Consider the following 5000-nt stretch of genomic DNA (forward strand, 5'->3'; position numbering starts at 1 on the left):
AGAAAGAGAAAGGGAGGAGTAGGATAGATAGAGAAAAAAGAAAGAAAGAAAGAGGTTGGAGAAAAGGTAGGAAAAAGGAAAGAGAAGAAGGATAACAGAGGAGAGAGATTTGGGGAAAATGAGGAAAGGGAGGAGGATGAAGAAAGGAGAAAGATGAATAATGGGGAGAACGAAGAAGGAAAGGGAGGAAGCAAAGACAGGAAGACGGTGGAAGTGTGACAAAGAGGAGGAGGAGGAGAAGGAGGAGGAGGAGGAGGAGGAGGAGGAGGAGGAGGAGGAGGAGGAGGAGGAGGAGGAGAGGAGGAGGAAGACGAGGAGGAGGAGGAGGAAGAGGAGGAAAAGTAGGAAGAGGAGGAGGAGGAGGGGAGGGGAGGAGAAGGAGGAGAAGGAGGAGGGGAGGAGAAGGAGGAGAAGGATGAAAAGGGAGGAGGAGGAGGGAGGACGAGGAGGGAGGACGACGACGACGACGACGACGACGACGAGGAGGACGAGGAGGAGGAGGAGGAGGGGGAGGAGCAGGAGGACGAGGAGGAGGAGGAGGACGAGGAAGGAGGAGGAGGAGAGGAGGAGGAGGAGGGAAAGGAGGAGGAGGAGGAGGGAGGAGAGGAGAGAGAGGAGGAAGGAGGAGGAGGGGAGGAGAGAGGGAGGAGGAGGAGGAGGAGAAGGAGGAGGAGGAGGAGGAAGGAGGAGGAGAAGGGAGGAGGAGGAGGAGGAGGAGGAGGAGAGAGGAGGAGGAGGAGAGGAGGAAGAGGGAAGAGGAGAGAAGAGGAGAGGAGGAGGAGGAGGAGGAGGAGGAGGAGAGGAGGAGGAGGAGGAGGAGGAGGAGGAAGAGGAGAAGGAGGAGGAGGAGGAGGAGGAGGGGAGAGCAGGAGGACGAGGAGGGAGGAGGAAGGACGAGGAGGAGGAGAGAGGAGGAAGAGGAGGAGAGGAGGAGAGGAGGAGGAGAGAAGAGAGGAGGAGGAGAGGAGAGAGGAGGAGGAGGAGGAAGGACGAGAGGAGGAGGAAAGCGAGGAGGAGAAGTAGGAGGAGAAAAAGGGGAAGAAAAGGAGGAAGAGGAAGAGGATGAAGATGAAGATAAGGAAAGGGGGTGAAGGGGAAAGAGAAAATATAGGAAAGGGAGAAAGGAACAAGGATGAGGGAAAGAGACAAAAAAGAAGGATGAGGAGAAAAGGAAGGAGGATGGAGGAAAGAGGAGGAGGAGGAGGAAGAGAAAGAGGAGGAAAAAGAAGGAATTGGATGAAAAAGAAAAGGGCGGAAATGAAGGAAAACGAAAGAGGGGAAAAGAAAGAGGAGGGAAAGGAGAATGATAATGATGATGCTGAAGAAGAAGATGAATAATAATAATAATAATAATAATATTGAGAGCAAAAATATCGAACATATGTTGCCAACACTGGCTGCTAAACATAAAAAACAAAAAAGCAAAGAAAGTCGGACAAGAAAAACTTAAATCTAGGTGGCATGAAAAGCCTCTCCACGGACAGTTTGCAACTCGAAGCAAACACACTGATGTAGATGAAATTGCAACCCATCAGTGGCTTAGAAGCTCTGGACTTAAAGGGGAAACAGGGTTTTATTCTTGCAGCCCAAGATCAAAGTTTGTTTACTAGAAACTATCAAGCTAACATCTTGCACAATGGCACTGGCTCAAAGTGTAGGTTTTGTGAAGACAAGGTTGAGACGATTGATCACCTTATATCTGGTTGCTCAATATTAACACCGAAATGAGTACAAAAATCGAAACGACAGAGTGGGCAAGTACCTGCACTGGAAGATCTGCAAACAGTTTTCTATCGGAACACAGGATAAATGGTACAAACACCATCCAGAGCCAGTTACTGAAGTGGAACTTTCCAATTCACACAGATCGTACTATACAGGCAAATCGTCCAGATATCGTCATCAAGGACAAAATAAACAACACCTGCCTGTTTATAGACATGAGCGTCCCTTCAGACAGAAACGTCCTAACAAAAGTGTTCGAAAAGATATCAAAGTATAAAGACCTGGAAATAGAGGTGGAAAAGATATGGCATTTAAAAACCAAAACTTTGCCTGTTGTTATTGGAGCTCTTGGCCTTATAAAAAAAGGTACAGATAAGTTTCTTGAGCAAATACCAGGAAATACAAAATTAGAAGAAATCCAAAAAATAGTCTTAAACAACACAGCACATGTTCTCAGAAGAGCATTATCAATCTGATGTGTTCTTTGTGTGCTTGAATTGATTTGACTGGATGTTTTGATTTGTGGTTGTTCTACATATTTTGCATGTTTTCGTTGATGTTCCATTGCCTCAAACTTCAATCACCCTAGGTCACTGGTAGTGACTTGGTGTTTGATTTTAATTAGCAGATCTAAGGAAACTTTCGTATAAAATCATCATCATCATCATCATCATCATCATCATCATCATCATCATCATCATCATCATCATCATCATCATCATAATAATAATGATAATGATAATGATAATAGCAATAATATTGATATTAATAATGACAATAATAATGATAACAATAATAACAATAAAAAGGAAAAGGAAAAGGAGAAGAAGGAGGGGAGGAGGAGGAAAAGAAAAAGTAGGAGGAGGAGGAGGAGGAGGAGGAAGAGAAGGAGGATGCAAAAGAAGAAAGAGGAAAAATGAGGAAAGCGGAGGATGAGAAAAAGAGAAAATGAGAAGAAAAGCAACAACAAAAGCGAAAAGAATGATAAATATAAGAAAAAAAAATATTAAGGAAAAAAACGAAATGAACCGATATAGAAAAAAAGTGAATGAAGAGAAAGGAAGGAAATGAAAGAGAAGAAGAAGAAGAAAAATAAAGAAGATAAATAAAGAACTGAAAGAGGAGGAGAAGAGGAGGAGGAGAAGGAGGAGGAGGAGGAAGAGGAGGAGGAGGAGGAGGAAGAGGAGGAGGAGGACGAAGAGAAGGAGGAGCAGGAGGAGGAGGAGGAAAGAGGAAGAATGAAACACAAAAAAAAGGAACATAAAATAAACTAGGAATATAACAAAGAAGAATTACGTAAATACAAACAGACGAGAAAAAAAAAACATGCCATCTAAGAACAAGAAAACAAGGAAACAAAGAAAATAACGAAAACAACAACAACAACAACAACAACAAACGAGAAAGAACACTGAAAAAAAAAGATAAATTAACAATACGCTTAATGTACTTTTAATTATTGTTAAAATTAATAGCATCGTCTGCAAAGACGTCATATTTTTTTATCACTTCACTTTCGATATTACATTGACGAATAAAACCACATGAAGAGTATAAAGCATTACAGTGGAATAATCAGTTTCAATTTTATTATCATGTTTATAATCATTATTATCATTATTTTATTGCGAGTGGACATAATTAATACGGATTAAATCTTACGCTATCTTTTTATATATTTGTATTGATATAAATCTGTTTTTATGATGCTCGGATATTCATACTGCTAATTAATCTGTTTATTTATGTTTATGAAGTTTGATTATACGGTTTATTACTCTCCATTTTCATTAATGGTATTCATACTTTTAATTACAGTTTATCCTTAATGGTTAATTATAATGTGTGTGTGTGTGTGTTTGTTTGTGTGTGTGTGTGTTTGTGTGTGTTGTGTGTTTGTGTGTGTGTGTGTGTGTGTGTGTGTGTTTGTGTGTTTGTGTGTTTGTGTTGTGTGTGTGTGTGTGTGTGTTTGTGTGTATGTGTGTGATATGCTGGATTTTTACATTATTTATTTGCCACCCTTTCGCTTTCCTCTGTTCCTTCTCCTCTTTCTTTTTTCTTTTTTTTCTCTCCTTTTCTTTTTTTTCTATTTCCTTCTTATTATCGTTTTTCCATCTTCTTTTACTCCTCCTCCTCCTTCGGCTTTTTATATGTCTATATATTTTTCTTACTTATTTTTATCTACTTTTTTGTCTTTCCTTCTCCATTTCTTGCCTTTCTCTCATTTTTCCTTTCCTTTTCTTATTATCTATTTATTTATTATTATTTTTCTCGGATTTTCTTGTCTGGTGTCGTGCGGCGGATCGTTAGTCTCTATTTCGTCCTCTGCCATTTTGTTTTTCTTTTTCATCATCCACTTGCATGTCTTCCTTTATCATATTTATTGAATTCCTCTTTGGCTCCCCTTCTCCTCCTTCTGGTGTCTCACTCCTCAACATCCTTTTTTTTAAGTCGCATCACTTCTATGAACATGTCTAAACTAATGCAACCTCGATCCTATCCCTTTGCTTTTAGTTATTATCATTATTTTTATCAGAACTGCCTTTCTTATAAATTCCTCCTTCCTGTTAATTATTCTTGTCGTTCTTAATGGTGATCACAGCTGCTGCTGCTGCTGCCGTCTCTAACTCTCGGCATCTTGTTAATTTTGTTAGTGTCATTGCCTTCATGTCAAATTAGCATATCTATGTACACTTCCCTTTTCATTCTCTTTGATACCTTTCTATCGTCTATCCCTCCTGTCACTCATCTTCTCCCTGCTTTCATTTCTTTTTTCACCTCCCTAACACACTATTAAATTGAAAAGCTGACTCCAGGTTCAGACTCATACACTTGCTACCGATTCTGATCCTTGCAACTTGCACCATTCCGCCGCCAAGTTTCACATGCTCGAAAGTATACTCTGTCTTGCTCCTACTGAGTTTAATTCTTCTTATCTCTGTACATTCCTCCATCTCTCCCAGACGCACCTCATCCTGCTCTCTACTCTCATCACAAAGCAAAAGAAAGGATTCATACATACATCTATCCTCACTGAAACTCCTGATTTCCTCATATACCTCCTTCTAACTCTCTCTCTACTTCTCTGCGAACACTCTCAAAACAAGCACTTTATTTCTGACGTTATCTCTTGGCATGAAACCATATTGCTTCTCACTAGTCACTCCTTAATTCCCCCCTCTCAGTAAACCATTATTCTTCCTCATAACATCATGGTCTGGCTAATCAACTTTATGCCTTTGTAGTCAATGCAGCTTTACTCTTAAGATTCAGTA

The 5000-nt window shown here is 40.4% G+C and overlaps 1 pseudogene; it reads right to left on the reverse strand.

Annotated features, from left to right (window-relative positions):
* Positions 1–3051, reverse strand: part of LOC119595631 — a 12251-nt pseudogene extending 9200 nt beyond the window's left edge.
* Positions 3052–5000: the final 1949 nt, after the last annotated feature.

The sequence above is a fragment of the Penaeus monodon genome, chromosome 1, assembly GCF_015228065.2.
Source record: "Penaeus monodon isolate SGIC_2016 chromosome 1, NSTDA_Pmon_1, whole genome shotgun sequence".
NCBI classification, from domain to species: Eukaryota; Metazoa; Arthropoda; class Malacostraca; order Decapoda; family Penaeidae; genus Penaeus; species Penaeus monodon.